The sequence below is a fragment of the Limulus polyphemus genome, unplaced genomic scaffold (genome assembly GCF_000517525.1).
Source record: "Limulus polyphemus unplaced genomic scaffold, Limulus_polyphemus-2.1.2 Scaffold55, whole genome shotgun sequence".
NCBI lineage: Eukaryota > Metazoa > Arthropoda > Merostomata > Xiphosura > Limulidae > Limulus > Limulus polyphemus.
The window spans coordinates 317,233-327,256 of NW_013665665.1; the positions used below are offsets into that span (position 1 = coordinate 317,233).

The 10,024-nt window shown below is 32.7% G+C and overlaps 1 pseudogene; it reads right to left on the minus strand.

Moving 5' to 3' along the window:
- The window catches only part of LOC106463726, an 18,843-nt pseudogene extending 9,046 nt beyond the window's left edge, over positions 1 to 9,797 (minus strand).
- Positions 9,798 to 10,024: the final 227 nt, after the last annotated feature.

A 10,024-nucleotide genomic window follows, 5' to 3' on the forward strand; every position in this document is an offset into this window, starting at 1 on the left:
AAACACTTCCATAACGGATGTAATTAATGAACGTTTTAGATTTTCATCATTAATTAAAGGCATTCAGTCTAACTTTCGTTACGAAAGAGATTTTGACTCAGATTTTTATTAAAGTCCACGAGCTTTTATTGTGTGTGTGTGAATCAAGAAATACAGAGAATGCCGACAAAAAAAAAAAAGATGTATCAATTTCAACAGAATGGTGTAGTTCCCCATTTGTATGCTATTTTATAATTAAACAAAAGAACATGTGATGTTGATAATAAATAGTTTAGCGTTTTTTTCATGGCTCAGACATTTAAAATCAAGTCAAAGCTGTTAAATCTTGAAATATACGTTTTATTAAACAAACTACTCATCAACCACTATTGTTTTCGTGTTTACGACACCTTTTCGGTTAGTGTTGTTGTTTCTTTAACTATATCCATATCCTGCCTAGATGGGTATGGTTAAAACTAGCTCTATAGAAATATACATTTAAATCTTAAATATATTGTCTACGATATTAAAAAATTGCAGAGTAATTTCAGTTAAGTGTGTTCAAGATTTAAATGTATCTATATATTTTGGAAAACGGAATTTATGTTTCAAAAGCGGTCCTGGTTAATCATGTATATTGCGTTGAAAAAACTAGGGCCCAAACGTTGATATATATTCATTCAAGCTTTGGCCATTATAACTCAATATGCGCTAAGGTAAAGGAGGTGCGGAGGATGCGATCGGACTTTCCCTCTCCTCCCCTAAATTACTCCCATATATATATATAAATAATATTTAAAAGGTTTAAAAATAGCTTCAAATACTACGAAGACACACAAAGTTCAATAAACATTACAACAGTTTCAGAATGGGCATATCTCCAGACTCCCACCCCCAGAACGGCTTTACCACTCATTTACATTTCCCTCCAAAAGTAGTACCCCTCTTTACAGATTTCTACTTACGCTCCTGCTCAATGTTTATTGGGGAAAAAATACGGGATGTCTTGCTTGAGTAATGGGAACTGCCCTGTTTTCAAAATTATCTATAAAGATGATCCACGATCATTGTATTAATGTCATAGTAGGCTACAGCGATAAACTATACAGGCAGTTTATAAAGATCCCAAATGATAATGACAACAGTAAAAAAGGAATGACTGTCACAAGGTGAGAATCTAAGAGTATATCAGCTTACTTAGTTTTACGGAAAATATTTCTTTTTTTTTAATTTCATAGTGTTAATTCTACAACTATCTGCTGTGTAAGAAATGGTTAAAATTTAGTATATGACTATCATCTGTAGAGCTTATAAAAGTAGCACTTTAATAAACACGTCCATAATATGTATACAATAAAATTTCCTTCATGTAATGCCTTGGTTGTTTACTAGAACAAATTGAATAATATCATTACCTTCGATTTTTTGAAAAACCAATTATCCTCACGTGTCTGTATATATAAATGATTCTTTATAGCAATATGATTAAAGTTTCAGAACCAATTTAATAAAAAATCACCCATCGGGATACATAAAATAAATAATAAAAATCTTATAGGAAGTATACAAAACAGGTGAAAAGGTAGAAACTACGATAAACTGTACAGCAGTAAGATACGTTAGTGGTACTGTGAAGGATATATTTCATTACATGTTCAAATGAGCAATCATACCTTGATGACTTGCGATGACCGGTTCCAAAGTTCCTGTTAGATAAAAAAAAACTTACACTAGAACACATTTCACTCAGTCATTATTGGGAAAAAGGGAAATAACATTTACTGGCACTTTTTTATTTGATAAAAAGGGAAAATAACATTTACTGGCACTTTTTTATTTGATAAAAAGGGAAAATAACATTTATTGGCACTTTTTTATTTGATAAAAAGGGAAAATAACATTTATTGGCACTTTTTTATTTGATAAAAAGGGAAAATAACATTTATTGGCACTTTTTTATTTGATAAAAAAGGGAAAATAACATTTATTGGCACTTTTTTATTTGATAAAAAGGGAAAATAACATTTATTGGCACTTTTTTATTTGATAAAAAGGGAAAATAACATTTATTGGCACTTTTTTATTTGATAAAAGGGGGACATTTCAATATCATATAGATACTCAAACCTTTTTACCGTTGTGCAATAAGACCACTCACTTTAACGCATAAATTCCAAAGCTATATCCTATTCAACTTTGTATCGCATCATGTAGCTATCAAATGTTATGACAGATTTTCCGATCTTTTGCGAAGTTAAGTTTCTCTGTGTTAAAAAACTCTAATTTTCAACATGCTATTTCTTTGATTGTTAGTAAATTTTTTAGCATAAGGTAGCTAAATTTTAACGTATATATATATATATTATTTTTTTTCTTCATTTAATTATCGTAAGAGAGTTTAGCATATCTTTCATTGTTAAGAGAACACTTTTCCAAAGAAAAAAAAATGTATCTAACAACTTGTTGCAGGACTTTTGATTAGTATGTATTACGCAATCTGTTGCAGGGTTTCTCGTTACAATATTTTTTGGAACGGCTATGGGGTTTTCATTATATCATATCACGGAACTGTATGTATGATTTCTCACTACAGCGTATTACAGATCCGGTTTCGGGGATGTTAATTACAATATAATTCACGTGTATTACAGAAACAAGCCTGTTGTACAGATTTTCTTGATTTTTAGTAAACATTTTTAGCAACAGCTTCTTTCTACGCTCTGAAAAATATTCCCAATAACTTTTTCGTCTTATTTTGGCGACACTCGCTTTTAACTTCTCTAACACTTAACTACAAAGTATTATTTTTGTATTTTTAAAAGTTTATTTTTATTCCTTTAGTAACGTAAAAAAAAGAATCAAAATATGAACTTTTAACACATTCATTTCTGGAATGTGTCGCGACGTGCACATGCATTGATTGTTACATAAATAACGTATTTCGGTTCATAATGTTTTAAGTCTAAAGTTTACCTAAAGGGCTTTAATTATTGTACAGTGAAAAACCGAGACGCTTTTTCAAAAGTACAGAACTCTCATTACTTGAAATATGTTACGGAAGATGATCCGTCTCTAAGCATTTTCTACTGTGTATTAACTGTATCAGTTAACTGAGAATTGGATTCCGACAACCGTTAATAGTAATTCCGGATCACAACAAGCTAGCTTCTTAGATCAAAACTAAAAATCAACCCAGTAAGGAGATTAGCTAGTTAATCTTACTTATAAAGATTAGAATGCATTGTTTTATCAGTTGGGTATCCTAGTTGTTAGCGATAATGTCCCACTAGATTCGAACAGTTTAACGTTAAATCTATATAATAAGCTAACAATGCAAAACAGTCTCTATAAAAATAATAAAAACTAGAACGAGATATATTAAACATTCTAACCAATACTGGTAATAAAAGTAACGTTAAAGAAATAATACAGTATTACTAATTTACGGAGCATAGAAAAACTAAATGTTGTAGCTTTAATTACTGTCATTGATTTAGTGTTGTTGGTCCACCGACAAGAGAGGCAAAGGGAACAACTGCCTAAGGGCGCGACAATTCAAAGGGGCCTGAACGGATGGGATAGATACGCTTTGTTTTTTAATTTAAAAGTTAAATGCGCAAGAAATAGTAATTAACTGTTTCCTGCTGATATTAATAGGATAAACGTATCATAACAGTCAGCAGTCCCGTCCTAAAGGGGCATTAACTATTCTGCCCTGGAGCCCGGAACTGCTGTTGGCGGGTCTGACTACAAGATATCAGAATGACTGTGTATACGCAATACTTTCTATAACCTCCCTAAGAATGTCTTTTGATCAATGAAAACTCATTAAACGTCTTCGACGTTGCAACTTTAAAGGAGCCTGACATCTGAGATGATACTGTTTAGGTGTAGTCAAAAATTATGTTTATGAAGATACAAAAATAACAAATTAAATTAATATCTGAATCGTACAATAAATAGCTAGAATATTGGTACTATACTTAAAATATAACCATGATAAATGTAACAAACACAACATATTAAGCATATCTTGAGGTGTGTCTGACACAAATAATCCGACTGTCACTTAAGGAAACAGATGGAGCAGGCAACAGGAAGTACTAATTAAAGTTAGATCTTCTGTAACAGCCGAAAAGTAAACGCGATTCAAAAAATAAAAAATAAATAACAATGATAATAATAAGACTTCGAAAACGAAGCTACAAAAATAACAAATATTACAATAAAAGTAATTAGTAAAATCTAGAATGTTTGATAAACGATGTTGTTATCAAAGTACACGCAACGTGTTTTGTTCTTAGTACAAGAGCTTTTTACAAGGTAAGTTTTGATGAATAAATCTGTTCGGCTATGTTGAGAAAACCTGAGTAATGAGCTATAAGACTAATATGTATATATATATAAATGCGATTGACGTACAGGGCTTTATCGTGGTTTCTATTACTACGATTTTTTTTGGATTTTTTTCGAATAACTAAGTCTGCAACTTGTGGCATGAAGTTACCTTCCATACATATTACCTGTATTTGTTGGAAGATATATTGGCCGTTTTGTACACGTGTAATAAAACAAATGGCTTCCAAGCATTTGTTTAGTGTGAAACACTGGTAAGTTTTATGAGTGATATTGTCATATAAACACTTGTATTTACTAACGCAAAGCATTAGTTTACCAGAATTGTTAGAATATCTTGAAACTGCTGATAAAAAGTGCCAGTTGTACAAATTACTAAAATCAAATGTTTCTGTTGTTTTAGCCTCAAAGCCTTTAATTTTATCTTTAGATTCGATGGAATTACTAACGATAATTAACGTATTAACACCACTTCTCTCTTTAATTGTCTGATAAAGTTACTCTATCGGTTTTAAAAGTTTTGTTCACCTTGTTACCCGAAGGTTTTAAGGTTTCATATAAACCAAAGTTCTTTACATAAAGCTGTAAAATATTTTTATTTTATTTTACAAATGAAAACAAAGTTGTTAGCTTCTTTATTGCCAGGAGTGATGACATATATACTATGTAAATAATCTAAATACTCACTAATGTCTTTTTTAGTCATAAATTGTTCATTATTATTAATAGTGAATTTCTTAAAGCATTTTTTGTCCACATTGGACACCAACTACCGTCTATACACATTGAGAATTGTCCACGGTGGATTCCAGCTACCGTCTACACTGGTTGAGGGTAGTCCACGATGTAATCGAACAATTGTGTACACCCACTGAGAACTGTCCACGGTGGAATCCAACAACTGTCTACATACACTGAGAATTGTCCACGGTGGATTCCAGTTACCGTCTACACTGGTTGAGAATAGTCCACGATGGACTCCAACAACCATAGATTTTATGTTTTTAAAACGTCAACCTTTCCCACACAATATTCTATTATCCATTATGGCTCCCGTCAACAATCAACTTTTCATTTGTTCATAACTACAGCAGAATGAGCCATATTCTATAATGTATTAAAAGTGACATCATCCTCACGGTGTGAAAACTCGTATTTTATTACTCAACGAGAGTATGTCGTTAGTAATGTTCCTCTTCACCGCAGTGCTTTTAATTGTTCTAAAACATTTTGTACTTGTCCTACATTATTGAATCATAAACATTTTAAAGATCGCTTTTTTCCTACCAAACAATCATAGTTTTACTACTGCATTAAAAAAGAAAAATAATAATTATAGAAATAACTCGCTGCAGCTTAGTTGAATTAGGTTCATGAAGGGTTGCTGGTACTGCTGAATATGTATTGTTATGATTCAAGGATATTTAAAGCTTACTTAACTAAGCCAAATACCTTGAACGATCATTTTATCCCCGTGTTGTAGCAAGGCACATCAAGGTTCATGAATTTAAAAAAAACAGTATCACCTGAAGAACAATAATACAGTTTGCCTGAAGATAACTCCAAGTGAGGAGCTGACATCCTGTTTGAAAAAGTTTATAAGTGGAGACCAAAATACGAACGAGTTTGTGTGTTTAGCTTCATTAATTATGACATTAGCCAGATTAGGGTTGATCTGGCCAGTTTCATTATCAAGTCTGACGGTAGGCGACAACATATAGATTTGATGTTGATCTTCCGCTGGGCTTTTTATCTTCCTCTGGAAAGTTTCTATAAGAACAGATATTCCAAGAACACCTCCCTTCCCGCATTTCGTTTCCCTTTCTCGAAGTTTCCCCAAATGATTTCTTTCTTTTTTTTTGCAAAAATAGTAAACTACAAATAAGTACTAACGAAGTTTGATGTAGGCATCTGTGCTGTGGCTAGTTTTGAGATCGGATCAGACAACATATCGAGCAAATAATTAAAATATATTTATTTTCAAATGTCACCGTCGAGTATGGTATTCGTAAGAACGTAAATATATATATATATATACCAGTAGTCGTTTTCGCGAAACCCACCCAAAGTGAACAGGAATCGACTTGTGCGTGAGAACACATTTCTGGATGAAAAATCTTAGGTGTTACAACAAAACATTTAGTGTTTCTAAGTACAATAAACACTATTTATTTGTATTGAGAGTCAAAAGACTGCAGCCTTCTTATACTGAGTAATGGGTTATAAAACCCACTTTTTTTCCCTTGTGAAGCAAGATCTTGCGTCTTATCCTCTTGATTCCCTCTTTGTTGAATATAAAGATGATTTCCAAATTCCCGCTTAAAAGGATTCAAAGAAGCCTCATGAGATTCTGAATACCACAAAAATTTCGAGGTTTTAAGTTTTCAAAATTTTTATTTATACATTCTTTGAGTAAGCATTAAACCTAAAGACACGATTCCAATCTGTATCTGTTACGAAACAAACTATCTTATTTTTGCTTAGAGTACAAATAATAACGATCGAAGCAAAGCTTTTGGCTTTTACATTATAGATTAGCTTGTATTTCCGATACACACACATAAAGATATGCTAATTACAGATAGACGATGAATGTGCATGCATATTCTAAATTATACAGGAATGCTAAAGTGGTTTGAGAATGTAAAATTACTTCTTGGCTTTCATTCGCACGAAAAAGATGGGAAGTAGGGTGTTAGCGGAAGTGCATGCTGGATTGACGAGCACAAGGTTACTGACTCATATCCTGTATGTCTTTTAAATGTTGATAGAATTTAACGTACTTTATTCTATTGCAGAGTTTAAGATATAAATTAAACATTCTCTCGCAAAAATTTATAAAAGTTTTTTTGCTTTTTAAGAGTCTATTTTATTCATATTTCTTGGTTCACATGTGGTATACGGATTTCCTAATTTCTTACATCTCAGGTGGGTACTTCCTGTTTAAGAATACAGAGCCGTTTCATTGGTTATGCGCATTTGAAAGTTAAAAACGGAAATGAAAATTTCCTTAAGTTCTCTATACAAAATTATTTAAATCATTCCCAGCAAGAAGCACTCTTTTGTGTTATAAATAACAATAGTCGATAGCCTTTGTACTTCCTAGTTATGAAACCGAAGTTGTATGAGCGTCTTAGATACTACAATAAACAGGGCCATAGCTGGGATTTCTGAGTGTAGAAAAATATCCCCAGTAAAATATAACGTTTCCACCACCCCCACTCCAGTACCGTATGGTTTATTTTTAACATTTTGAGTATTTCTCTTTTCTGGAAAAATGAATTCTAATTTTTTAACAATTGCGATGGGGAAGCCTCATTACAAAAATATTTCAAAACACAGAGTAGTAATATAGTAAAAATATACTACATGAAAAATACGTATATGCAATACGAAATAAATATATGATAACTATGTGTATAATATAAATAACGCATGCTTTAGAGGGGAAAAAAAGGTTGCCTTTGTCTCTCTCCCTTATTTTCTCTCTTCTCCTTTTTTCTTGTCGCGACGGAAGAAATTTCAGGGTTTATTATACCCAAAACTCCCCCCCCCTCTGTTAAGTGGGTAATCAGAATAATTTGATTTTGAATTGTCAAAATGTTTATGAACTTTATAAATACGTTTGACTTTAGATCTTCAAATTTATTGTAAACTCAAATAATAAACTCGTTCTCTATCAGTTTATCATTTAGCTTCACTGCTGAAGCTTATTTGTATCGGAAAAAGTCATACTTGGAATACTTAGAGACTCTAAATTATATAGACAATAAAAAATATATAAGAAATTCTAGAGGCAAATATTTTATAAAAGTAAACATTGGACAAAATATTCAAAAATATAAATGTAACAAAATTTTACTTTTTTTTGTATTAGGACCAATATAAACATTAAATGCATTAATCACATAAATAATAGAGAATACGGTAAGTCCAACACAGTCGCGATAACTAACAGTTTGGCAGCTGTTGTCGGTTCTTTTAAAGTATAATACTGTATAAGAAAGACCTAAGTTTGCAGAAACACTATTATTCAAAGTAGTTGAAAAATAGCTAGCATTTCTGAGTTAAAGTTTTTTTTTTTACATGAAAACTGAAGAAGAAAGATGTAAATTTGCCGAAACGATGTAATTTTTCTATTAGTACATATTAAGACTTATGAAAAAACAGGTTTTGTGGCATGTTAGAAAGTTGAGCTTAACAGAGGCATATGCATTTTTTTAATAGTTGTAGAATGTTCAAATGAAGTGATTATGGAGAAGAAGTGAAACTGTAAATACAGATATGTGACTTATACAAAAATACTCGTCTTTTTTGTATAATTCAGTATTCACTAAAAAATTATAAAATAAACCTTAATAAAGAGGGAACTAATAGACCATAACACTCACTATACTGAGATTGGATACATATATATACATTCATATCAAATACAGCCATCAAAAACTTACGACTGTCCGTTTCAATGTTCAATCTTAATTTTTATAACGTTATTGTAGTTTATTTCTGTAGTAGTCGCTGTGACTTTGCAACCAAGTGAGAGAAAGAGAAAAGGTGTTTCTGTGATCAATTCAGGGTTGTAATAAAACTTAGATATATTCTTCTTACTGAACATATAACGAACTGTTCGTGTAGTGAAGATGGAGAAACATAAGCCTAACTGTCACAGCCCAGTCAGCTTGTATCCATAATAATAATTATATATAAGACATGCATAGTACACGTACATTAAAACACGTGCCAATTCTTTACGGATGTTCAACAGATATATTGAAAATGATACCCATAAACTTATATATCTTACAAAGAATAAAACCCATTTATTTCCAAATCAAATGCAGTGTATGCCAGTAACGAAGCATATAATTACATGTTAGCTTACCTCTATGGCACTGGATAATTATTTTCTTAGGTTGCTCGTTGTCTTGATTTTGTAAAGCATCCGCAGGGTGGCGACCCGAGTTGACCAGTTCACTTAGGAAGCCAATATAGCCAATGGCTAACCTAAGAGTGTCTACTTTAGAGAGACGTTTTTCATAAGGAAGAGTTGGAATATGAGCTCGGAGGCCCTCAAAGGCATCATTGATAGACTGCATACGGCGACGCTCGCGAAGGTTTGCGGCCAGCCTTTGGTGAATCATTTGATCGTGACATTTCCGGCGTCGCCGCTTGTGTCGTAGGTTTTCCTGGTCGGCTGAGTGTTGGAAAAAGTCAGCTGTGGTTCCAACTGATGGAGATGTTGCTCCAAGAACTGTCTATTGAGGTTAGATAAGTCGATATTCTCCATGACCTTATAGGTCACTTGTGGAGGTCAAAGTTTACAAATCACAAATCGAATTCTACTCACCACTGGGAGACAGAGCAAAGGTTCCCAAGTGATCAAACGCGGTGCGAACGGTAAAATATGGTATCAGTCCCCGGGGAACTTACCATAACGCATCAGCCAGGTGTAAAGGCACGAAGACCGGATGTTAGTGGCTCGTGCTGTACACGCACCGCCTCTTGAGACCAACACCAACCAATTGCTCACACGTGCGCCATCACTTGAAAAGCCAATAAGGTTAAAGAAATCAGTAAAAGCCGCGTGTTAGACAAGTGTTCGATGAAACTGATGCATGCCTTTAAGCAATTAAGAAATGAGTTGCTTCTGAAACCGACATCGAACAGAAAATAACGACAGTAATATTAA